This window comes from Bos indicus, chromosome 29 (genome assembly GCF_029378745.1).
Source record: "Bos indicus isolate NIAB-ARS_2022 breed Sahiwal x Tharparkar chromosome 29, NIAB-ARS_B.indTharparkar_mat_pri_1.0, whole genome shotgun sequence".
NCBI lineage: Eukaryota > Metazoa > Chordata > Mammalia > Artiodactyla > Bovidae > Bos > Bos indicus.
In genome coordinates this window covers 38,616,927-38,644,752 of record NC_091788.1, presented here as the reverse complement: position 1 = coordinate 38,644,752, position 27,826 = coordinate 38,616,927, and the positions used below count along the sequence as shown (strand labels likewise).

General features: G+C 42.6%; 1 pseudogene; it reads left to right on the top strand.

Annotated features, from left to right (window-relative positions):
- The first annotated feature begins 1,006 nt into the window (after positions 1–1,006).
- Positions 1,007–11,622, top strand: LOC109554094 (pregnancy-associated glycoprotein 1-like; annotated as a pseudogene).
- The last annotated feature ends 16,204 nt before the right edge of the window (positions 11,623–27,826 follow it).

The following is a 27,826-nucleotide window of genomic DNA, read 5'->3' as shown; positions in this document are numbered from 1 at the left end:
TGGAGATTTCGTTCCCACTTTTTTTTCGGGTAAAAAAAAAAAAAAATACTTGCTAACATTAAAATCAGTAGATTGTACATAAATATCCAAACTTCTTATGCTTTTGAAAACATGGCCAATAGGCCTGCTTTCCAGCATGGGTGAAGTGCAGGAAAGGCTGCTCCCAGTGGTAAGGCCTGTGCTGCCCATGGTTCAACATGGCCATCTAGTCCTAGTATCATATCTCCTGCCTCCTGGGGCCTTGAGTTTGTGAGAACTAGACTGCTAGCTCTCTTAAGATAAAGACTACTTTTGTCTTGATCAACTTTGACTTTGAAGCCTTTAACCCGGAACCTAGTACACAGTTCTTCCTTGTATGTTTGTTGGATGCTATAAAATATCTTGTGGATGCATATGACATTTCTTCCAATACTGAACCCATGCAAGTGAAGTACTGCTCTGCCCTAAATCTTTGATGCAGACTGACATCATAGGTGCCCCTGATATCTGCCATTAGACCCACTACCTAAAGACAGTTGTGTATCCCTTGGCTGTCATGAAGTCTTCACTTAGCCATTTGACAACTTATCCTCTAGCAATTGCTTCTCCAATGAAAACAGCAAAGCATATCTTGTGAAGTGGCTAGGAAGATGACATACAACCATGAATGTGGAACATGGCCCCTAGTATCCATTTTCATGATGTTCTTAGCATTTTTTTACCTCCAAGTAGGCAAGGTTCTCCATCTTCTTAGATGTCCATGCAGATCAGTTTGATTTTCCAGCCAAGGTTCAAGGAAGAGATTACAGTTCAATTCTCAGTATTCTGAGAAGCTTCAAAGTTCACTTGCCAAGGACACTGATGAAGGTGAAGATTTTATCCAGAGCTTTGTGTGTTTTTTTAGATCTATTAGGGGACTAAAGGGGAAAGCTAGGGTAGAACAGAGCATATATAACTAGGAGTTCCTGGTCACCACTACATGCTAAGAACCCACACTTCCCTTAGTATTTGGAGCCAGGAAAGAAGCATGAAGTGACTTGTGCTCCTCGGGCTGGTGGCCTTCTCAGAGTGCATAATGAAGTAAGTATGGGGACTGTAAGCCTCATCATATTCCTTTCTCGGATTTTTTTTTTCCTCTGATTATTCTTCCACCCATCTGGGTTTTATTTTAATTTTATTTTATTTTTAAATTTTACAATATCGTATTGGTTTTGCAAAATATCGAAATGAATCCACCACAGGTATACATGTGTTCCCCCTCCTGAACCCATCAGGTTTAGAAGAGAATGGAATATTTCCCTAACAGTGTTAAAGTTCAACTCTTACTTATCGATAAGTCACTTGCTATAGGAACTGTGGATCCCAATATCTTCGTGTAGATTTGCATGGTTGCACAACTCTTGGGGTCCAGTCATGTCATGACCTATTGAAAATACAGCTCCTTGCAACTGTTCAGTGCACAGTCTATGCATATGTCGATGTGGTCCTGTGGAATAGTACTTTTCTACACTTTATTCAACATGTCCTCTTTTTTCCCTCTCTACTTCAGACTGTATATGTCTATGTCTGCATCTCTGTATCACTATCATTTATTTCTCCACCTCTTTGGAAGTCACTGGGAGTGTATTTCTCTCTGTGTTGTTTTCTTTTAATTTTTCATTTGACTCTTCCTTCTTTCTCAAGCATCCAAATTTTCCTTACTTGTTCCCTATATCTTGGATTCTTCTTTCAACTCTCTCTTCTCTTTCACCTTGGAGAAAGATACACTGATTTATGTACACTGTTTTATATCTCACAAAAAGTGTGACCACAGCCAACTCAGAAACCTCTTGCATTTCAAATTGATCCCTTGTAAAAGAGGATAGGAGTCCCCCTTCTACCTCCTTCCTTGAGGTTCTATGAGAAGGATAGAGTGGGATGACAACAGCAATGCTAATGGCTGTCATGGTTGAGACTTCCTATTTATTGGGTACCTTATTCCATCACTTCACTTATCCCCAAGATACTCTGTTTGGAGGGTTTGTATTGTTACATTCCACCATTTTACTGAAGGGGAGACTGAGACACCACATGGTCATATGGCTTACCCAAGATTGCAGAACAGAACGTGTATTCACATCTAAGTCTTTGCCATGGTATGTGCATAAAATTCTGATAATAAACTGCCTCATAAAAAGTAAAGAAAATACACAGGGCCATTACAATGACAGTTATACCCTAACACCGACAGCGTGTTGTAGCATCTTCTTTGTTTTGTCAAATGCTCAGTGAAAGAATACCTCCAAGGAGAGTGAAGACCATGAGAAAAACCCTCACTGAAAAAAAAAAAAAACATACTGAACAATTTCCTGAAGAAACATGCTTATAGACTGTCCCAGTTTTCTTCTTGTGGCTCAAATCTAACTAGTCACCCTCTGAGGAACATCATGGATATGAGTGTATTGGGGAGGGTGCTCCACAGTGCCCCCTGGTGCTCCAGCCTATCACTGGGGCTTATCTGGAGGTACCTGGTGAGATGTTGGAGTTGGGGTTCCTGCAGGAAGCAGAAACCCTGGAAAACAGGGACCCCAATCAGAGGAAAAGGCATTCTCATCCTCAACTCGTGGTCTTTGTAACTGGGCCCAGCAATGACCAGATGGCAGGTAAACATCCATTTCTGTGTCAAAGTTGTAGCATTAGTTTGAGGGTGATTGTTCCTTCTGAACTAAGTGAGCCACTCACTTACAGATGAAGAGTGAACCATCACTGATCAAAAGATAGAACCAACTGCAAAGTAATTGTGAATCCCCAGGTAGAGGAATTCAGTTTCCACAGATGCAAGAACCATAGCAGTAAACAGTTACTGAACCTGTATTCCATGTAAGGTCATAAGAATCTAACACTGTGGTTACCGTTTTTAGACTAGAAAAGGGGCTTATTTTGTCTTCAAGAATGCCCATGCCAGCCTGAGAGATAGGCAAGGAGTAAATGCATGTCAAATGAAAGGGTCACCTGTGTGGTGTTGATTGGATATGGTCTGATTTAGAGGGAGTGGCTGGGGTTGATCAAGAAGGACCTCCTGTAGAAGAGGGTGCTAAGGCTGGATTTGAAGAGACTACAGAGCTTCTCAAATGAAGGCACCAGGACTTCCCTGGGTGTCCAGTGGTCCTGGAGGCCTAGTGGTTATGCCTCTGGGTTTCCCAGGCAGGAGGTACCGCTTCAACACCTGGTCATAGAGTCAATATCCTGCATAAATATCAAGTGCAGATACCTCTATGACCAAAGTCTATGAGCTGCATGGTGGATAGAAAGTGATCTCAAGAGATATGTTACACCCAGAGGGAGGCATCAGTGTGGGAATAGAGGGCAGCCAGTTCTGCACTAACCCACTCTCTCCTTCTCCCTGTAGATGCTCTACGAGGGTAACATCACCATTGGAACATCCCCGCAGGAATTCCAGGTTTTCATTGACACAGGCTCATCTGACTTGTGGGTGCCCTCTGTCTTTTGCACAAGTCCAGCCTGTTGTGAGTACAGACATCCCATACCCGGACCATCCTTCACTTGCCCTGCTGCCCCATTTCCACCCTTGGCACCTGATGACACTGATCTCTTGTGTCTGCAGCTACACACGTTATATTCAGACATCTTCTGTCTTGCACCTTCCAGCCTACCAATAAAACATTCAGCATCACCTATGGATCTGGGAGGATGAAAGGAGATGTTGTTCATGACACAGTTCGGGTAACAGTGTAAAAATTTCTGAGTCAGGACTAGCTATGGAGTGACCACTGCTTGCAAAATAGATGCAGGACCATCTGTTAGGACCATTCCTAGCCTAACTCCCATAGATATTGGCCATCTTATCCACAGGATCATGTCTCTGAGGAGGCAGTGCCCATGGTGACAGATGAGCAAGCAAAGTAGCTAACCCAGAGAGTGGATTGAGGTGTGGACTTGCAGATCCTCTGCCCATGTGCAGTTCAAGGTTCTTTTCCTGAGAGAGAGAAGAAGGGACAAAATCACCCACTTTTACATTCACAGACTGTTCCAGGCACTTTCAGGTGATAACTGGTTTAATCCTGCAACAACCCCACACAGCAATTACTCTGATTAGCTCATGAGATATATGAGGAAACTGAGTTTCAGACAGCAAGGTCTTGCTGAAGGCACACATGTTGTAAAACGTGGAGTTAGACTGGGTTTTCAGGACTGAAGTTGCTGTAGGGTGTTTGGGGACAGGATAAAACTGATCTGGGGACAATAGGGGCAGTCAAGTGATTCAGGTATCCAGAGTGGGAAACTGGAGGCCTGAGAAGTCAAGGGGCCTGATAAATGAGTTCTCACTCTAGAGGACCCTAGAGAGTCTCCTAAATGTATGGCCTGCCTCCCCCATAAGACTTGAGTAGTTCCCCTCTCTCTCTTTCTGTCTCATACACACTCACAGAAATACACACATATCCCCAAAAGTGAATTCCCCAGGCAGTAATTTCATAGAACCCTGCAAGCAAGATTGTGTTTTTGGCTCTGTCTTCCTGGACAGATGCAGAATCCACAGTACATTACAGAGAATGCAGTCCATTCCTGTCATTAGGTCACAGTGACACCAAAGAGAAGGCTCTCTTGCTCTTGACTGTTTGTCCATAAGGTGGCATCAATGGGACCTGGCCTAACTCTTGGTTGTTCCACCTGTAAAGAAGCCATAAGGCCAGTTTGGCTCACTCATGTGGTGTTTTTCAGAGGGGCAGATGTTTTAAAATTCACAGCCTCTCTCAAATTGAACCCAAATTCCCCTCCCAGCTTGATCTAACCAGCTGTGGGCCACCGAAACAGAGCCCAGCATCAATTTTTCTCTAAGGATCTAATGGCAATGCACCCCAGCCCAGTCCTAGCCCCACTTCATGTATCTGTAAGTGGGAACACTCTTCTCTCCCACAGATTGGGCACCTTGTAAGTACTGACCAGCTGTTCGGTCTAAGCCTGGCGGAATCCGGGTTTGAGGGCATAACTTTTGATGGCATCTTGGGCTCGAACTACACCAAAATATCCTTCTCTGGAGCAATCCCCATCTTTGACAAGCTGAAGAATCAAGGTGCAATTTCTGAGTCTATTTTTGCCTTCTACTTGAGCAAGTAAGTCTGAGATGGACAATCTCTTTCTCCAACTTAGCTGTAAGATGCTTTCAGTTGCACGAAAATTATAGAACACTTAATAAAGAAGTATCCTGAGAGATAATATAACCCAGGATAACTATGGGCCCAGGGCCCTACCTGGCTTCACCCCTGGCTTTTATAAATAAAATTTTATTGGAACACAACCCTACTCCTGGGCTCAAGACCAGTAACTTGGTCTAGGAGTGTGAGTGAGGAGGAAGGCTAATGGAAGGCAACAGGAAACAAGTTGAAGGAAAAGGCATTAGGATTTGCTTATGAATTTGATAAGGAAGGAAGGAGAAGGATGGTGGATATCTTTCCTTCCTCATTAGCATTTCACTGGGAGCCCAGGACCAGCTACCAATTTGTGGGAGCCAGTGAGAAACAAAAGTGTGGGACACAAAAATGTGGGACCCCTTGTTCAAGAAATATTAGGCATTTCAAGACAGGGAGAGCAGAGGTGGGGTCCCTTCTGTGTGTGGGGCCCTTTGCACAGTAGAGGTCACAGACCAGTGGAGCCAACTCTTGGTGACCTGAACCCACACCCTTAGAAATTCCAGGCCTTGATTTTCCTGAAAAATGACAAGATGGTCAAGGGGAAAGCAAAACGCTTCAGCACCCTTTCCTCTGAGATTGTCTGAGCACTCAGGTCACAGGTGGTCCAGGGCGTCTTCAGAAGACATAGTGGGTAGAGCCCAGCCAAGTGATTCAGCTTCTAACCTCCTCTGTACCACTCATTAGCCAGTAACAGACCCCAGTCTGGATCTCAATCGCTCCTAGCCTCTACTTCTGCATCTGTACATGGGGACCTTATTAGGGCCTTGATGGGTGGACAAACACAGCTCTCAGAAAGTGCTGTTGTTACTGTCCTTTAAGGATCCCCCCCTCTCTTCCATTTGCAGATACAAGTGGGAGGGCAGTGTGGTGATGTTTGGTGGGGTGGACCACTGCTACTGCAAGGGAGAGCTCAACTGGGTACGAAGCAAGAGACTGGAGTGTACACATGGACCGATAAGCCTCTCCCACTGAGGGTCAGCCCAGTGATGCTCCCTCTATTGTACATGGACACAGGTAGACACACACAAATGAATTCTCAGACACATAGTCCCACAGACATATACACCACCCACAATGACACAGACCAACACACAGACACATGGAAACACACAAGCAGACACATATAAACATAAAAAGAGACACATAAAAACATGCATAGCTAGTCATAGACACACACACAGAGACACATAAAAACACACATACAAACAAGCACACAAGCACATGGATACACAAGCAACCCATGGGTTCATAATCCCCAGGCCTTCTGAGCAAGGCTCTGACCAGGGTCCTAAAAGGGTCTAGAGAGGTCTGTGCAGCTGGGAGAGGGCTGCACCCACTGCCCTTTGAGGTGGGGAGCATGATTAGAGGACTTTACAGTGTGTTGAACAGAGAATCAGGGAGAATTTCACCAGCCTGAACAGAGTTATGATAAGATGACCAACAGTCCAGGGCTACCTAGGACATAGGAAGTTCACAGTATAGTTAAATGTCATTTTAAAAACAGGGACAGCCCTCAGAAAATGGGAAAATCTGGTCTTCTTAAGGATCAGCTACCCAGCACCAGTGGAGAGAGGTTGGCTGTAGTCTTAAGATGTGAAACCAACTAATTAAAAAGGCACCCCACGTTCTTGGGCACATAATGGGACAGGGGATATAACAGAGAATCAGGAAGGGGGGATCCAGGAGTGACCTGAGGACAAGAGGCATAATTGATAGGATTCTGTGTGATACCCTCAGACAAAAGCTGACCTATTCTTTGGAGTTTCTGTGGGCTAGTCATGTATTTCCTGGCCAGGGTCTCAGGGTCTGAGCTGGTTGTAGGAGCAGTGCTGGCAGACACCCTCTCCCAGAGGAGCTCCTCTCTCCCCCTACTATGAGCATCTGCTGCCCTGCAAAACTCCATCTTCACTCTGCATGCAACCTGTTATTTGTTCCCCACCAGCTACAACTTTCTGGATGTTTCTCATTGTTTTATCAGTCTTCATTCACTCATTGAACAGACAAGCATTGGGCATTCACTGTGTGCCAGGCACTTTAGGGAGGAAAGGAGAATAAAACGCCCTCACATCTAAGAAGGCAGATGTACATGAAGTGACTCACCCACATAGTGAATGGTAATGTTGGTACATCCTAGACATGAAGAGGAGAAGACAGTGGCAACCCACTGCAGTACTCTTGCCTGGAAAATCCCAGGGATGATGGAGCCTGGTGGGCTTCCCTCTATGAGGTCACATAGAGTCGGACACGACTGAAGTGAGTTAGCAGCAGCAGCAGACATGAGGAAGGGTCTACAGAGAGTGACCAAGACAGGAGACTGATAAACATCAGGGGAAAGACTTCCCAAAAACAGTACAATTAAGGTGGAATCTGGAAGACAAGAATAAATTTGCTAGTCAAAGTGGAGTGGAGTCTTCTAGGAAGGAAGACCAGGTTGTGTGAAGGTGCAAAAAATCCTGGTGTATTCAAGTACTGCATTCGAGGATGTCAAGAAAGGTGCTGTGTCGAGAGAAAAGGAAAAGAGGGCAAGAAATGAAGGGCTGTTTAGGAAACAGTCGGGAAGGGGACAACTCTCAGAAGACTCAGAGTGACCTTGATGTCTGCTTTCTTCCATTGTCTCTCAGCATTTCCATGGGAAGAAAGGTTATTGCTTATTCTAGCGGCTGTGAGGCCATTGTTGACACTTGGATATCACTGATCCAAGGCCCAAGAAGACTGGTCAATAACATGCAGAAGCTCTTCGGCACCGCGCCACGGGTTCCAAGGTGAAGAGTCATACCCCAGGGTCACCCCCAGTCTCCACACACAACAAGGATCTCCAGGGCCAACCTCTCACCCCCTCTCTCTAACAGCACTACATTTCATGTTCTGTGGTCAATACCCTGCCCTCTATTATCTTCACCATCAACAGCATCAACTACCCGGTGATGGCTCGGGCCTACATCCTCAAGGTGAGGGGACAATACTGAGAGTTGGTTCTCAAACTGGAGCTTGCAGGAACCCTTGGGCTGCTGCTGGGAGGAGGGTGCCCTCTGCAGGCCATGTCATACCATTGTAGATACTGCTGAGCCCTGTGGCTGGGCCAGTGCCTCCCACAAAACCAATCACTTGGGAGTAAAGGGCTGTGTGGGACACAGATCTTCCTGAAATAAATGTGGAGACGCCACACCGTGCTGGCATGGTGGAAGTCAGAAGGGGAGGGGAACACTAAGGTCCTCAGTCCTCAAAGAGCTTCAATTCAATCTGAACCCTTAGGTGCATGAACATGAAATTCAGTTCTAGCAGTCCCTGAAATAGGCCATCTTACAAGGAGAATGGCTGGGGACAGTTTCAGTATGATGTTCCAGCATAAGTTCACAGTTTCCCTTCCTTTCTCAAAGTTTTCCTGGTTTGGATGATGAATTACATGGTCAGCCTAGTTCTTGGCTGCATTTTCCCCTTGCTCCGGCTTGGTGCCTCCTTTGTGAGTTGGAATACCCGACCCCTCTGTGGGGAGGTTGGATGCTAATGTTATTAAAGGGTGCTCAGTGACTGCTCAGCCCCAGCACAGGGTGGAGGTTTCATGTCAGCTCCCTGTGGGAGTTCACAGCAAGCTGATGTGAATTTCAGGAATTCTAAAACCACAACTCATAGAGCCATATGGAGGGTTGTTTGGTTCTAGGCAAAACTGAACTGGATTCCATGCAAATGGCATCTCAAGGTGGTCTGCACTGGGGCACTCGGGACTTACTAGGGGTGATGAGGGTTACGGATGGACCAGTGAGGATGGGGAACCAGAGTAAGTTACCCAGCCAAACCTGGAGAGGCCAAAGAGGGTGAGACTGGCAGATGGTCTAGGCCATGGAAGAGTTTGTGATGACCCACCAACTCCACCACCTCCTAATTCAGAGGAATTAATTATAAGGGGTAATGAAATAGATTCTCTTCATCCCATCTCAGATGATCTTATCACTGGGCTTTTCCTCCAGGGGATTTTGGCAGAGGTACTTCAGCAGAGCTTGTTCCCTCTTGTTCCCACACCCCAGTCACCAGCTCTATGCCACAAATGCCTGCTCTGTCCTTTCCAGTCCTACTTGGTAAGTGGTGGCACTAGTGGATCCCTGAGCCATCCCACACCTCCAGGGGCCAGAATGCCCCTTCTTTGACATTCAATGCTGCTGGGGAGAATGCAGCGCATGTATCAGGGGACCCAGGGTAACAGAGCCTTCAGCCTTTCTGAGCTTCCTCCAGGGGTGGAGCTACAAACTATTTAATTGGCGCTGCCATGGTTAGGCACTTTTGCAGTGGAAGCATCCCTTCTTTCCACCTGGAGGCCCTCAGTACATGCCTCAGCTGAGTCAGCAGGGGTCAGAGGTTGATTTCCTTTCAGATTGACTGGTTTGATTCCTTGATTTATAAGGGACTCTCAAGAATCTTCTCAAGAACCACAGTTCAAAAGCTCAGTTCTTTGGCATTCACCCTTTCTTATGGTCCAGATCACACATCTGTACATGATTACTGGAAAAATCCTAGCTTTGACACTACAGACCCCTGTAGCATAGTGAGTCTCTGGTTTTTAATACACTGTCCAGGTTTTTCACAGCCTTTATTCCTTCCAAGGAGCAAGAGTCTTTTAATTTTGTGGCTGTAGTCAAGGTCCATGGTGGTTTTGGAGCCCAAGAAAATAAAATCTGCCCCTATTTCCACTTTTTCCTCATCTATATGACATGATGTGGTGGGACCAGATGCCATGAATGTTGAGTATATTTTTGTGAATAGTTTTTTGAATGTTGAGTTTTAAGCCAGTCTTTGCATCTCTTCTCTTCAAGAGGCCCTTTAGTTCTTCTTTTCTTTCTGCCATTAGGGCAGTGTCATCTTCATATCTGTGGTTTGTTGATAATTCTCTCAGCAATCTGTATTCCAGCTTGGTAATTATGCAGTCCAGCATATCAAATGATGTATCCTATATAGAAGTTAAATAACCAGAGTGAGAATGTACACCTTGTCATGCTTCTTTCCCAATTTTAAACCTTTCAGTTGTTCTGTGTCTGATTCTAACTCTCGCTTTTTGGCCTACATACAGACTTTTCAGGAGACAGGTAAGGTGATCTGGTACTCCCATTTCATTAAGAATTTTCCACAGTTTGTTGTGGTCCACACAGTGAAAGGCTTTGGCATAGTCAGTGAAGCAGATGGAAATGTTTTCAGGGATTCCCTTGCTTTCTCTATGATCCAATAGATGTTGGCAATTTGATCTCTGGTTCCTCAAACCAGTTTGTATATCCAGAAGTTTTCAGTTCATGTAGTGTTGAAGCTTAGGTAGAAGGATATTGAGCATTACCTTGTTAGCAAGTGAGATGAGCGCAATTACATAATAGTTTGAACATTCTTTGGAATTGCCTTTCTTTTGAACTGGAATGAAAACTGACCTTTTCCAGCACTGTGGCCACTGCTGAGTTTTCCAAATTTGCTGACATACTGAATGCAGCAATTTTACAGTCTCATTCTTTAGGATTTTTAAATAGCTCAGCTGGAATTCCATCACCTCTCCTATCATTGTTTGTAGTGATGCTTCCTAAGGCCCATTTGAATTCATAATCCAGTATATCTGGCTTTACATGAGTGACCCAAGCATCATCTCTTTCCCGGTCTTTATGACCATTTTTGTTCAATTCTTCCGTGCATTCCTGCTACCTCTTCTTAATCTCATCTGCTTCTGTTAGGTCTTTGACTTTTATGTCCTTTAGTGTGCCCATCCTTGCATGAAATGTTCCTCTGGTAGCTCCAATTTTCCTGAAGTGATCTACACTCTTTACAATTCTATTATTTTCCTCTAATTCTTGCACTTTTCACTTACAAGGACTTTCTTATATCCCCTTGCTATTCTCTGGAAGTCTGCATTCCATTGAGGACATCTTTCCCTTTCTCCTTTGCCTTTCACTTCTCTTATTTTCTCAGCTGTTTTTATGGCCTCCTCAGGCAACCCCTTTTCCTTCTCACATTTGTTTTTCTTGGGGATGGTTTTGATGACCACCTTCTGTACAATGATACAAACCTCCATCCATAGTTCTTCAGGCTACCAAACCTGATCCCTTGAATCTATTTTTCATCTCCACTATAAAATCCTAAGGGATTTGATTTATGTCATAGCTGAATGTTCTACTGGTTTTCCTTACTTACTTCAATTTAAGCCTGAATACTGCTTTCTTCTGCCTAAGCATTGGTGCCAGATCACCACCCACCACTCCCAGTGGATGTGGAGCAAAAACACACAATTTGAGGACTGTTACCCTGGATTTGTGCATGGCTTTTCACGTGCTTAGCTGTTTGACCTTCATCAAGTCCCTTAACCTCAGTTTTCTCACCTGAAAAACGGGCACCATGATGATACTTCAACCTTTTAGATTGCATATGTGCCTGCAAAGAGCAGCTGGCCCTGAGACGCCTTTCTGTGTTCCTGAGTCTGGAACAAATATGAATTATTCTGCCACCTGGGGAGAAGGAAATCTTCTGTTTAGAGGTTATGGCTGCCATCACCAAGGCTAAATATTGATTCAAGCCAAATGGCATCTATCTCTGAACCCTGACCAAAACTCTGACTGAGCTGATGCTTCTGTTATCAGGGCCCCAACAAGAGCTAATGATTACTGGCTCATATTCCTCCCTTCTTCAGCCTTACCAGTCAGCCTTTCCTTGTCAACTACTTCTAGCCTGAAACCACCCTGCAAGGAGAATTGTAAGGCTTTTTGTCTCTTTTCAGTTTCCCACATCTCCAGCATAGCAAAAAGTAGCTGTTATTGCTACTTGTCATAGCAACAACTATGGCAACCTGTACAGTCCAGTCTCAGCCTGTTAAATGAACCTGTCCCCATTTGGACCCTCATGTTTTAATTACCTACAGCTGCCTTAGAAACCTTCCTATGCTTGCTGTTTAATGACCAAATATGTGTGGACTTGATATAGTTTTCTTTCCCAAGTATGATTCCAACCATGCAATGAAGTAACCAGACATTTAGTCATCTAACTACCCACAGGAATTGGCAAAAGCAAACCACCCATCCATTTCTTGCTTGCCCCAAAACAACATTAATGTGATCTGCTGAAACAATGTGATATATTGGCATGTACACTCCAGAGGGACAGTTTTTCTGGATTCGTTTACCACCTACTGCAGAATGTTTATCACAAACCTTGCCCTCTAGCAGCTGGTCACCTGGTTTTTGCAGACTCAGCCCACTCCTGATCCCTTCGACATCCCTCAGTAAAATCTAGAGAACAAACTCAGTTAAAGCTCTCTCTCCTGTAGAAAACAGTTTTTTGTTTTTTCAGAAAACAGTGTTTGGTAACACATTCAAAATATTGTGCTCCTTGCCTTGGGTTCAAGGACCTGCACCAGAGAATGGGAAGGCTCCCCTTCCAACTCAATTTTTCTCCACTCCAACAAGGACAAGAGCCTTCACTGGACCCTGTGTCCTCATTGGTATTGTTCAGTTGCTAAGTCAAGTCTGACTCTTTGTGATTACATGTTTGGCAACAGAACAGACTTCCCTGTCTTTCACTACTTGTGTACTTTCCTCAAACTCATGTCCTTTGAGTATGCGATGCCATCTCACAATCTCATCCTATTGTTCCCTATTCTTCTGCCCACAGTCTTTCCCAGCGTTAGGGTCTCTTCGAATGATCTGAGTCTTCACATCATTGGCCTAAATGTTGGAGCTTCATCTTCCTCATCAGTCCTTCCATTGAATATTTCTCTACCACTTCCAAAACAAAACTCATGTTTCCAATCACCTAACAGTATTGGGCATTGGTAAAGTTTAATAGAAAAGGGATCTAGTCCTCTGAGAAATCCCAGCACTGCCGCCCTGCCTTTCTCTTACCATTCTCTCCCCCTGGCATAGAATTGCTTCCCTACAGCTTCTCCAGCTTGAAATGTCCTGTTGACACAAAATCGTCAACTATCCAGGAATTTTTCCTTCCTCCTTCCTTAAAGACTTCTGCCTGTTCCCTGATTGTCCTCTGTACATCAGTTCAGTTCAGTCTCTCATTAATGTCCAACTCTTTGCTATATCATGGGGTTCAGCATGCCAGGTTTCCCTGTCCATCACCAACTCCCGGAGCTTGCTCAAAAACTCATGTTCATCAAGTTGATGATGCCACCCAACAATTTCATCTTCTGTCTTCCCCTTTGTCTCCTGCCTTTAATCTTTCCCAGCATCGGGGTCTTTTATAATAAGTCAGTTTTACCCATCAATTGCCCAAAGTAATGGAGGTTCAGCTTTAGCATCAGTCCTTCCAATTTATATTCAGGACTGATTTCCTTTAGGAAGGACAGACTGGATCTCCTTGCAGTCCAAGGGACTCTCAAGAGTCTTGTCCAACACCACAGTTCAAAAACATCAGTTCTTTGATGCTCAGCTTTCTTTATGGTCCAACTCTCACATCCACTCACAACTTCTGGAAAAACCATAGCTTTTACTATACAGACTTTTTTAGTAAAATAATGTCTCTGCTTTTCAGTATCCTGTCAAGGTTTTTTGTAGCTTTTCTTCCAAGGACCAAGTGTCTTTTTTTTTTTTTTTTTCCACAGCTGCAGTCACTATCTGCAGTGATTTTGGAGCCCAGGGAAATAAAGTCTGTCACTGCTTTCATTGTCTCTCCATGTTTTTGCCATGAAATAATGGAACTGGATGCAGTGATATTTGTTTTTTGATCGGTATGTACCTCATTAAGACCATCCCCAAAAAAATGAAATGCAAAAAGGCAAAATGGTTGTCTGAGGGTGCCTTAGAAATAACTTAGAAAACAAGAGAAGCAAAAGGCAAAAGAGAAAAGAAACACATACCAATCTGAATGCAGAGTTCAAAAGATAGCAAGAAGAGATTTATAAAAAGCCTTCCTAAGTGATCAGTGCATAGATATAGAGGAAAACAATAGAATGGGAAAGACTAGAGATCTGCTCAAGAAAATTAGAGGTAGGGAAGGATCATTGCATTCAAAGATGGGACAAATAAAAGAAAGAAATGGCATGGACCTAAGAGAAGCAGAATATATTAAGAAGAGGTTGAAAGAATATATAGAAGAACTATACAAAAAGGATATTAATGACCCAGATAACCACAATGGTGTTATCACTCACTTAGACCTTAGACATCGTGAAATGTGAAGTCAAGAGGGCCTAAAAAAGTATCACTATGAGTAAAGCTAGTGGAGGTGATGGAATTGCAGTTGAGCTATTTCAAATCCTAAAAGATGATGCTGTTTAAGTGATGCACTTAATATGCTAGCAAATTTGGAAAACTCAGCAGTGCCCGCAGGATTGGAAAGGTCATTTTCATTGTAATCCCAAAGAAAGGTGATTTCAAAGAATGTTCAACTACCACACAGTTGCACTAATCTCACATACAACCAAAGTAATTTCTCCAAGCAAGTCTTGAACAGTACATGCACTGTGAAATTCTGTATGTTCAAGCTGGATTTAGAAAAGGCAGAGGAACCAGAGATCAAATTGCCATCATCCACTGGATCATAGGAAAAGCAAGAGATTTCCAGAAATACACCTACTTCTTCTTTATTGACCATGCAAAAACCTTTGACAGTGTGGATCACAACAAACTGTAGAAAACTTACTGAGATTGGAATACCAGAGCATCTTACCTGCCTTCTGAGAAATCTGTATGCAGGTTAAGAAGCAACAGTTAGAACTTAACATGGAACAGCTGACTGGTTCCAAATCAGGAAAGGAGTACATAAAGGCTGTATATTATCACCCTGCTTATTTAAATTATATGCTGAGTACATCATGCGAAATGCCCAACTGGATGAAGCACAAACTGGAATCATGGTTGCTGGGAGAAATGTCAATAACCTCAGATATGCAGAAGACACCATTCTCATGGCAGAATGTGAAGGGAAACTAAAGAGCCTCTTGATGAATGTTAAAGAGGAGAATGAAACATCTGGCTTAAACTCCCCATTCAGAAAAATGAAGATCATGGCATTTTGTCCCATCACTTCACAGCAAATAGATGGAGAAACAATGGAAACAAGGGGAGACTTTATTATTGGGGGGGGGGGGGGGGCTCCAAAATCACTGCAGATGATGACTGCAGCCATGAAATTAAAAGATGCTTGCTTGTTTGAAGAAAAGCTATGACAAGCCTAGCAACATTTTTAAATAGCAAATGAAGCAACCGACAAACAACTAATCTCAAAAATATACAAGCAACTCCTACAGCTCAACTCCAGAAAAATAAACGACCCAATCAAAAAATGGGCCAAAGAACTAAATAGACATTTCTCCAAAAAAGACATACAGATGGCTAACAAACACATGAAAAGATGCTCAACATCACTCATTATCAGAGAAATGCAAATCAAAACCACTATGAGGTACCATTTCACACCAGTCAGAATGGCTGCGATCCAAAAGTCTACAAATAATAAATGCTGGAGAGGGTGTGGAGAAAAGGGAACCCTCTTACACTGTTGGTGGGAATGCAAACTAGTACAGCCACTATGGAGAACAGTGTGGAGATTCCTTAAAAAACTGGAAATAGAACTGCCTTATGATCCAGCAATCCCACTGCTGGGCATACACACTGAGGAAACCAGAAGGGAAAGAGACACGTGTACCCCAATGTTCATCGCAGCACTGTTTATAATAGCCAAGACATGGAAGCAACCTAGATGTCCATCAGCGGATGAATGGATAGGAAAGCTGTGGTACATATACACAATGGAGTATTACTCAGCCATTAAAAAGAATACATTTGAATCAGTTCTAATGAGGTGGATGAAACTGGAGCCTATTGTACAGAGTGAAGTAAGCCAGAAGGAAAAACATAAATACAGTATACTAACGCATATATATGGAATTTAGAAAGATGGTAACAATAACCTGGTGTACGAGACAGCTAAAGAGACACTGATGTATAGAACAGTCTTATGGACTCTGTGGGAGAGGGAGAGGGTGGGAAGATTTGGGAGAATGGCAATGAAACATATAAAATATCATGTAGGAAACGAGTTGCCAGTCCAGGTTCGATGCATGATGCTGGATGCTTGGGGCTGGTGCACTGGGACGGCCCAGAGGGATGGTATGGGGAGGGAGGAGGGAGGAGGGTTCGGGATGGGGAGCGCATGTATACCTGTGGAGGATTCATTTTGATATTTGGCAAAACTAATACAATTATGTAAAGTTTAAAAATAAAATAAAATTGGAAGAAAAAAAAAAAAAAAAAAAAAAAAAAAAAAAAATAAAAGCAGAGACATGACTTTTCTGAAAAAGTTCAGTATAATCAAAGTTATAATTTTGCCAGTTGTCAGGTATGGATGTGACAGTTGGAGCATAAAGAATGGTGAGTAATGAAGAATTAAACCTTTTGAACTGTGGTGTTGAACAAGACTCTTGAGAGTCCCTTGGACTACAAGGAGATCCAACAAGTCCATGCTAAAGGAAATCAATCCTGAATATTCATTGGAAGGACTGATGCTGAAGCTGAACTCCAATACTTTGGCCAACTGATGTGAAGAACTTACTAATTAGAAAAGACCCTATTACTGGGAAAGACTGAAGGCAGGAGGAGAAGAGGACGATAGAGGATGAGATGGTTGGATGGCATCACCGACTCAGTGATGTGAGTTTGTGCAAGATCCAGGAGTTGGTGAAGGACTGAGAAGCCTGGCATGCTGCATTCCGTGGGGTTGCAAACAGTCGGACATGACTGAGCGACTGAACTGAATTGAACATACCCCATAGCAAATGCTATTTGTAATTGTCATGTTTCTCCAGCAAGATGGGGCTCCCCAAAGCCCCAACACATATCCTTAGTCAGCACCCATGCACAGAAGTCAGTGCCTAGCATTCACAAGACATTCAGTGAGTTCTGATTGCAGGGGGACCTCCATTTTGGTAGACATAGAGGAGCAAAGGACACATTTATCCTCCTGTCTCAAACAACTTAAAAGTAGAAGAGATAAATGAAAGCAGTTTTACATGAAATGTCAGGCAGCAGAGAATGGATTCCTGAGGCGGGGAGTAAGCACGGTGAATTCTACAATTGCCCCAACTCTAGAAATAGTTTCCAACACATACATGGAAGGGCTATCTAGGCAGAGACAAATGGTCCCCTCAAGAAGAGAGATTTGAGACTCTAGGTAGTTAGAGTTTACAGGAGAGAGCTACACACAGAGAACTGTGGGAGTGTACAGGTGATACCTTTCCAGTTTACAGCAGAGAGTTGATAGTGCTGGTCAGTATTATAGGGAACAATCCTTGAGTCTCAAATTGAGCCAAGTCTAATGGTGTCCCCACCCACCAGCATGGAAATTACTCATAATTCCCATGACATCACTATGGCCCTGAAGACAATATTGCCTCACTAGTGGGGAATAGTAAACCTGGTCTAAAGACTGGTCTTATATCAGCTAAAAAACCTGAACAGCAAGCCTTGAAAAAATATAATTGTTTCCAAGAAATTAACAGTGTTTGCAAACAGTTCCAGGAATAATTTATAAAAATAAAAAGTATCCAGCAACCAAAGGGTAAAAATTGCCATATCCAATATCCAATTTAAATTTTCCGTATGAATTGTGAAAATATTTGTCCTAGGTCAATCAAAATATTGTAAAGTAATTATCCTCTAATTAAGATAAATTTATCAATTTAAGAAGGAAAAAAGTTCCAATCTGTAAAGAAGCAAGAAAATATCCATAATGAGGGGAAAATCAATTAGTAAAAACACAGTTAAAATATATATTACATAATTAGTAGAGAAGGACATTAAAATGCTTCTTAGAATAATAATCTTTATATTGATGAAGCTGGAGACTATCGAGTATGTTAAATAGAGACATGGAAAATAAGAATGAAAAGACTGTGGGAAAAAATTAATTGTCTATAAGAATACTGAAATATATGTAAATGGAATCCCACAGGAAGTAAAAGAAGAATAGAGAAAAGAACTTCATAATTCCTAGCTGAAAATTTTCTAGATATGATGAAAGCTTTAAACCCATTAACACAGAAGTTCAATTAACTCAAGTACAAGAAATATGACAATTATTCAAAGGTGCATGATAATTCATTGTTTAAAACAATCAACCAAAGAAATGTAACCAGAAGGAAAAACAGACACAGTAGAACAAAAAATGGGAAAGACAGCAGATTAGGATATGAAACAATGTTAGGCAGAGGACACTGTCACCACATCTTAGAGTGCTGAGAGAAATAGAATTGACTCAGAATTCTATACCCAAGAAAAATATATATCAAAAACAAGATAAAATACTTTCTCAGACTTAGAACAACTATGAGACTGCATAACCACCAACAGACCAATGTAACAAGAAATTTTTTTAACGCCTCAAATGTGAAATCTCCATAATTCTAGCCATCTCAGTCCTTCAAAAGACCTTGATCAGATCAGATCAGTCACTCAGTCATGTCCGACTCTTTGTGACCCCGTGAATTGCAGCATGCCAGGCCTCCCTGTCCAACACCAACTCCTGGAGTTCACTCAGACTCACGTTCATCGAGTCAGTGATGCCATCCAGCCATCTCATCCTCTGTCGTCCCCTTCTCCTCCTGCCCCCAATTCCTCCCAGCATCAGAGTCTTTTCCAATGAGTCAACTCTTCGCATGAGGTGGCCAAAGTACTGGAGTTTCAGCTTTAGCATCAATCCTTGCAAAGAAATCCCAGGGCTGATCTTCAGAATGGACTGGTTGGATCTCCTTGCAGTCCAAGGGACTCTCAAGAGTCTTCTCTAACATACAGTTCAAAAGCATCAATTCTTCGGCGCTCAGCCTTCTTCACAGTCCAACTCTCACATCCATACATCACCACAGGAAAAACCATAGCCTTGACTAGACTAACCTTTGTTGGCAAAGTAATGTCTCTGCTTTTGAATATGCTATCTAGGTTGGTTATAACCTTCCTTCCAAGGAGTAAGCATCTTTTAATTTCATGGCTGCAGTCACCATCTGTAGTGATTTTGGAGCCCAGAAATAAAGTCTGACACTGTTTCCCCATCTATTTCCCATGAAGTGGTGGGACTGGATGCCATGATCTTCATTTTCTGAATGTTGAGCTTTAAACCAACTTTTTCACTCTGCACTTTCACTTTCGTCAAGAGGCTTTTTAGTTCCTCTTCACTTTCTGCCATAAGGGTGGTGTCATCTGCATATCTAAGGTTATTGATATTTCTCTCGGCAATCTTGATTCCAGCTTGTGTTTCTTGCAGTCCAGCGTTTCTCATGATGTACTCTGCATATAAGTTAAATAAACAGGGTGACAATATACAGCCTTGACGTACTCCTTTTCCTATTTGGAACCAGTCTGTTATTCCATGTCCAGTTCTAACTGTTGCTTCCTGACCTGCATACAGATTTCTCAAGAGGCAGATCAGGTGGTCTGGTATTCCCATCTCTTCTAGAATTTTCCAGTTTATTGTGATCCACACAGTCAAAGACTTTGGCATAGTCAATAAAGCAGAAATAGATGTTTTTCTGGAACTCTCTTGCTTTTTCCATGATCCAGTGGATGTTGGCAATTTGATCTCTGGTTCCTCTGCCTTTTCTAAAACCAGCTTGAACATCAGGAAGTTCACGGTTCACATATTGCTGAAACCTGGCTTGGAGAATTTTGAGCATTACTTTACTAACGTGTGAGATGAGTGCAATGGTGTGTAGTTTGAGCATTCTTTGGCATTGCCTTTCTTTGGGATTGGAATGAAAACTGACCTTTTCCAGTCCTGTGGTCACTGCCGAGTTTTCCAAATTTGCTGGCATATTGAGTGCAGCACTTTCACAGCATCATCTTTCAGGATTTGGAATAGTTCAACTGGAATTCCATCACCTTCACTAGCTTTGTTCGTAGTGATACTTTCTAAGGCCCACTTGACTTCACACTCCAGGATGTCTGGCTCTAGGTCAGTGATCACACAATCGTGATTATCTGGGTCATGAAGATCTTTTTTGTACAGTTCTTCTGTGTATTCTTGCCATCTCTTCTTAATATCTTCTGCTTCTGTTAGGTCCATACCATTTCTGTCCTTTATCGAGCTCATCTTTGCATGAAATGTTCCTTTGGTATCTCTGATTTTCTTGAAGAGATCCCTAGTCTTTCCCATTCTGTTGTTTTCCTCTATTTCTTTGCATTGATTGCTGAAGAAGGCTTTTTTATCTCTTCTTGCTATTCTTTGGAACTCTGCATTCAGATGTTTATATCTTTCCTTTTCTCCTTTGCTTTTCGCTTCTCTTCTTTTCACAGCTATTTGTAAGGCCTCCCCAGACAGCCCTTTTGCTTTTTTGCATTTCTTAAAAGACCTTGATAAGGACAAACAAATATTAAAGTAGAAAGTCATTGTGTTTCTACACACTTCTAGAAAGTATTGCTAACTCCTCAATAATGGATCTTGCAATGCTGGTGGACTGAATGGAGAAATGATGTGAACATAAATAAGGAAGGTGAGACAGGTAGGTCAGAATGTGAGGTAACAAAGACAACGTATTTAGAAGCTGAAGAATTGAGAGAGATTTGGGACCTGAGTTGGAAAAGCAGTTTTCAAAACAAATTGGGTCATGTGGTATGTATAATCCTCACTTCTGTCCTTAGAAGATCTCTACTGACCAGTCTGCCTCTTTTTACTTGAGCACAGTTCAGGTCCATCTCCCTATTTCTCATTGCTGTTCCTTCCACTTGGCTTCCACACTGTGCCCAACCATTCACCCTAATCCATTCCAAAAAGGTTTTTCTTTAAGGCTGGCACTGCAGGCTACCTAAAATGATCTATTCTCTGCTTCTCTTTTAAAACTGAAAATAGTTTCTTATATAGCCATCAACCCAGTAGCTACAGGACTGCACATCCTGCCCACCTGTGTTCTTAGTCATGACTGGTGGCTGAGATGCAAGCAGACCTGTAAGAGGGATTTCTTTAAAGACTGCTTTCAAGGAGCTGATTTAGCTGAGAGATGGGACTCTTCCCTTCCCTACTTTCTTCCTAATGGTTCCCTGGACTTTAGTTGTGATGTCTGGAACTCCTGTAGTTGTATTGGACAATCATGTTACCTTGGTGATGGATAGCACCCAAGCTCTGGCTGGCCCACCTGCAGCTTTTTTCAGTGGGAGAGAAAAATCAAGTTTATCTTGCTAAAGTTATAGTAGTTTTAGTTTTTGGCAATGTGCATCCACACTTAGTCCTGATACTACAATGTGTTTAATATGATATAGCCTTATTATTTTGTTGGTTTTAGTGACTATATTTGTTTTAAATTTCTCTAATTTTTAATAAATTGATTCATCAACCATTATACCTAAATTGTATAACTGCAAAATTTGATTATAAGCATGCTTTCCTTTAGATTTTGCATTTTTATACTTTCTTATCTTCTTTGCTTTCTTGTTTTCTCCATATTTGTAGACCATGTCCTCTCTTATAACCTCATCAATATCCATATCTTCAGGCCAAAACAGACAGAGAGCTGTGTGGGGAGAACCAAAGAATGAATACAGGGATATGAATGAAGTGTGGTGGCCCCTGTTACTCATCATGAATGTTCTGAAGTAGGATCACATTCCCCTACCCTTCTGTGTGCCCACAACCCCCAGGTTTGCCATGAACATGGAAGATACTTTGGCCAGTGGAATTTGAGTAGAGGTGATATGTCACTTTCATATTAATTTCTGTCCCACTAGCTGGAATGCAGATGTAATGACAGGAGCTGGAGCAGCCATGTTAGACCAGAGGTAAGTAGCACAGGTGGAAAATGTGACAAGAAAGAAGTGGGCCCTCATCTCTGTGGAGAGACCTGCACTAACATTATATGAAAGAGAATTGAAATTGTATTGTATTTAAGGTAATGTTATTTAGGGATTGATTACAGTCGTTGAACCTGTAACCTAACACTCATAACAGAATAACTGATCTTTGTGTTAGCCTTGTCTTGACATTAGGGTCTGAATGAGACAATATCTACTGACGTATACTTATAAGTGAGTCAAGTGACAGCCCTGCCCTCTGGAAGCTGTGGTGTAGTGTGGGATTCAGAAACTGAATCAAGAACAAAGCCACATGGCAGGAGAGCTTCAAGATCCTGTAGAAACCCTGGGGAGGGGAACCTCAGTCCTGATCTCAGGAGGTTGCTTGAAGCAGGGACAATCCTCTATCAATCTCCTAATAAATAGACCATGGTGCCAAGTTTCATGTAAAAGTGATTTATTTAAAATTCCTTCCAGAGTGCTGTCCCTTTTGATCCAGTGCATAAGATATGTGTTTGAGACCTGGTTAGGGAAGATTGTAAATGCCCCAGGGCAACTAAGCCGGTGGGCCACAACTACTGAGCCTGAGTGCCCTAGAGCCTATGATCTACATCAAGAGAAGCATAGGATTGAAAAGCCAGTGCACTGCAATTACAGAGTAGCCCCTGCTCACTGCAAATAGAGAAGTCTTGAGTAGCAATGAAGACCTAGTGCTGCCAAAAACAACAAAAAAATTCTCCCAGAGAAACCAGTGAGGTCTCAGGGGAAGCAGGACATGAAAAACGATGAAACAAGTCTGGGTCTGATTTCATGCAAGTCATGGAGAGGGAACCTACAGCCTGTTTTCACAGGGAACTTGGGATATAAGTTGTGCCTCAAACGTGCTTAAACCTAAGGCTAGGGAGCTGGGATTTCACTCTCCCACTAACGCCTCCCTCTCATCCTTCAACTAACACCCAGCTGGTGTCTCCAAGCCCTTGTATTAGATCCTCCAAAGACAAAGACACTAGAATGAATAGACACCAAAGCTCAGGAAAATACAACCTCAGATAATGTCTAGATTTCTGCACCGACTCTGCCATCTCCAGTATCATATCTGAAATCCTGTGAGTATAAAGAACTCCATGGATCTCTACATGTAAGCTTTTTTTTTTTAATTCAGGTTTTAATTTATATAGGAGAGTAGTTGATTTACAGCATTGTATTAATATTAGTTGTATGGGAAATAAATTATTTTATACATACATATGCATCCATTCTTTCTTAGATTCTTTTCCATACAGGATATTCCAGACTATTGAGCAGAATTGCTGTGCTGTACAGTAGGTCTTTGTTGATTATCTATTAAATAAAGTAGTATACATATATTAATCTCAAGCTCTCAATTTATCCCTCTCCCACCTTTCCACTTTGGTAACTGTAATTATTGTTTTGATGGAGGGATGTGTCTAGGCACTATTTGGATGAAGCTCTGTGCTTGCGAGAGTGCAGTGGCCAGGGAAAGCAAGGTTGAGAGAGAATCATTTGAGATTATGCTAAATGTTGAGAAGGACCCAGCCATGCAAAAAGCTGGGAGAAAAACATTCTAGATGTGGGAAGTGGCCCCTGCTAAGGACCAAGGTAACCAAGTTTAATAAATGGCTACCCTTCCACTGACAACCTTCCTTCCATGCTTGGAACTTGGCATACCTGTCAACCATCATGACCTGATCCCATGCTTCAGTTGTGAAGCATCAATGAGGCATGTCAGCCTTCCCAAGAAGGGATAACCTGGGGCTATCATGAGGGATGTGTTCACAAACTGGTTATCACCAGGGACATCACCTGCCAGGGGCACCATCAATGCCTCTGACTATCTCCATGTACTTGTTCTCAAGAGTAGAAATGCCAAGGAACTGAGAGCAAATAAAAAAGAAATCATTCTTTTTTCATCTTGCCCCATGTGATTCCAACGGACCTTTGACCACACTGCTCTCTGCCCAAAAGCTATTTCTTCCTTTCCTTCTTCAAAGTTGGCTAGTGAATAACATCAGTACCTGACTGTCAAGCCTGATGGCTGGAACTCAACTCACAGTCAGCTGGGACCCAGAGATGTACAGCCTCATCCTGTGTTTCTGTCCTTTCTCTCCAACCAGATTCATAAAAGCAAAGTCCCTGCAAAATATAAGGGTGATTGTAATTCTCTCAAGGCCTTTGAATCTCCAAGGTCTATTTGGAGCATCAAAGTGGGAACACATCCACTTCATTCAAGCTAGTCCCAGACCCCAAGCTCACTCTGCCAGGGGTTCCCTGAAGAAACATCAGGCACTTATCTAAGTTTCAAGAAGACTGAGAAGAGAATGTTTCTTGTTGTGAATGCAGGTTCATGTTACCCAGTCAGCCAAGGGTCTGTCTTGTGTGAAGGAGGAGTGGGAGCTCTGGGGATCTGAGTTGGGAGTGAGTCAGTCACCACGTGCATGACTGCCTTCTAGGGTCACTACACCTGGGGCTCTCCCACTGTGCCTGGTACCCAGAAGAAGCAGCCCTGAATATTGCTTTCCTGTTCCTACATGGAGGCAGGTCTGCTGATAAAATCAGAACCAGACTTGAGGGGCTACGGGAAAAAACTTCCCCTCTGGTGCTTGCAGACATCTGAGAGCTACCCAGGAGTGGATGCAATTGAGATTTCTCTCATCTTTCCCTTCCTGGAAGTCTCCAAGCCCGGGAACCAAAGTTCCTGGGTCCCAAGTCTTCACTAACTTACCTTCAGCCTTAAGATGAGTCATACACCCCAGGGTTCAGTTTCCCATCTCTTGGATGAGGGAGACTGGACTTGCTCCAGAACATTTGTTTCAGACTGAGTCTCAGTGCCAATCAGTGGACAAGTGGCTCAGAGGTGGGTGTTGCTGAGGATGCTGAGGCTGCCTCTGGTGGGCAGGGGGCTGTAACTGTCTGGTGATGTTCATGGGTCCTGGGCTCAGGACTGGGAGTGGTAGGCCACTTGGCACATAGCTGCTCTGACACCGAGGACCTTAGAGGACTTGCCCACTGGAACTTACCATCATTTAGGTTTTGTGGGATAAGATCAGTTAGTTATAAGTCAGAAGTTACCAGTGGGGAAGCTTGTAGATTCCTCAGCAGAAACCCCAATTAGCCTAATGAATCAACTCTCCAAAAAATCTCTGCAAACTAGATTTGCCAGGACTCTTAGACAAATATTGTTATATTTTAAATACTATTTAAAGTAGGTCATATCTGGATGATCTGCCATTTGCTCTCTGGCTTGGGATGATACCCACAGTTAGAGTGGAATCAAAGGGCCTCTGGGGGAGGCTGTTCCTCTCCCTGTGACTCATTAGGAGTGAGTACAGCTCTCTCCCCTCCACATCTGAAGCAAGAATTACAGCAGAAAGGACGTGACATAGAATTTTAACCAAAAGACTCAAGAAGGTCTGGCCCTCAGGTAAGCACTAATCTTTTCCCAGTGCTTCTTCCACCCCTCCTGGGTCCTGTGCAAGCTGCCCACCTCCTGGTTACTGAATTCCTCCTCCCTTCACTTTCAGATATCTATACAGTCCCATTTGTGGCACCCTCCCTACCCAGGCCCAATCCCTCACCTGCAGATCCCACTAAAGAAGGGAAAACCAAGATGGGTCTGCCCAGTTCATTCTTGCTAAAAATGTCTGCATTCCTTCTGCTTCCAGACCCTGTCCTGAATCATCAACATCTACAGCTAGATGACTCAGCTTATCAGAATAAGGAGATGCAGATGTCGGGGAGGGGATGTTAAGGGTGTCAGGTGTGGGGACAGTTTTCAGATGACAAGAGATGATTTGGAGTAAGGAGCATGTGGTCCTCCAACCACTCATTCATTGGGGATCTGCCTGAATCTGCTATCTTGGGCTCCTCAGGGTATCACTAAGACAGAAACTTCAAAATGGACTTGCTGTAAACTTCTTGCTGCAGCTCCTGCTGCTAAGTCACTTCAGTCGTGTCCAACTCTGTGCAACCCCATAAATGGCAGCCCAACAGGCTCTCCCGTCCCTGGGATTCTCCAGGCAAGAACACTGGAGTGGGTTGCCATTTCCTTCTCCAATGCATGAAAGTGAAAAGTGAAAGTGAAGTTGCTCAGTCATGTCCGACTGTTCCTGACCCCATGGACTGCAGCCTACCAGGCTCCTCCGTCCATGGGATTTTCCAGGCAAGAGTACTGGAGTGGGGTGCCATCACCTTCTCCGGTAAACTCCTTACTGCAAAACAATTTCAAACATAACAAATATAAAAAAAAAAAGAGTGTCATGAACCCTATATTTCATCATTCAGCATCAATAACTACAAAACTAACCTCTTAGTCCCCCAGGTTGTCATAGACTGGAGACTATGTAACATCAAGATGATGGCCAATTGAGTTCCCAGTGAAGACATTCTTGACTTGCATCAGTCTTTCTCTTCATGCTATGTTCTCATATGTGCTGGTTGAAGGGAAGGAAGAAGAGGGACAATAAGAGATATAAAGATGGAGAGGCTAATCCTATCATGAGGGGCCACCATCAAAACCCCATGTCAACCTAATTACCTCACAAAGGCCCTACTTCCTAATACCATCACATTGGGATTCAAGGATGGACACAATTCAATCCTTAGTAATATGTATAGCATAGCAGCTATCTGTTTTTAGTTCAAGACAAACCCTCATTTCATTATCTCTTTTACTCCTTATTCATTTTTCTGAAGTATTTTAGGAAAAAGATGAACATTTCACAAAATGTACATAATGAGTATTTGTGGTAAAATGATAGGATATGAAAAAAATGCTCTTTTGTTCCCAATAAAATGAACATTTAATATCCAGTTCATGTACAAATTTCCCAGATCTCAAAAAACAGATGTCTTTTCACAGTTTATTGAAAGAATGTAGTCATATGTTGCACTTTGTTGTTCACTTTTAAGATGAAATAACTGTTCCTCTCCCAATTTTAATGCCATTTATTTGTTCAGAAACTGGGTGGAAGCAGGGTTGTCTGTCTTACAGAATGTCCCACTACTGGGTTTAGAGCAGGAGTCCACAATACCAGAACAGTAGATCAGGAACAGTACCAGTCCTTAGTCTATTAGGAAACAGACCTCCACAGCAGGAGGTGAGCTGCAGGCCAGTGAGTGAAGCTTCCTCTGTACTATAGCTTATCTCCATTACTCTCTCATCACCCCCAAAAGGGACAGTCTAGCTTGTTTTCCTGGAACTGTTTGTAGTTACATAACCTATGCTTAATAGAAACAAAAAAAGCAAACAAATTTTTGTTTACTCTTCAAAAAAGAGTAAACAAATTTCTTTACCCAGTCCTGAAATCAGCCATCTCTAAGCATCCATGCATCGTTTGATGGGAAATGTATTTAGAAGTTACATGTTAGACCTCAGAATAGTCACTGTTATCAAGTTGTCATTGCTTGTAGGCTTTACATTGGTCAGAGTAGGAAGGACACATTTTCCTTGAAAAATAAAATAAAAAGGAATATAATAGTTGATACAAATTTATGCTTTCAGTTTGAGATTTAAGACAGCATGGTTTTAATTAAAGTTCCTTATATTATGAGTAAACCTCTTTTTCTAGCCACTGAAAGGCTTACTTCAGAACATTAGTTTTAATTATTGTCTTGCTTTTACCTGTTAACATATTTATGATTCTGTCATAATAACCGAAGCAATATGAGGAACAATAAGTTGTTGAATATAGTTTCAGATTTATTTCCTGTATTTCTTTTTATTTTCTTTGGTTTTGTTTTGGATGGGCAGTGTTTTTGTTTTTCCTTAGAAGATATTCCACTCTGAATATAGTCATAATTCTGAATTTTAAAGCCACTTAAATAATGTGTTGTTATGGGCAGCTAGTCACCAACTTGATGCAATTCGATTTATCAGCCTTTGTTCTCAGTTTGTTCAGTTCA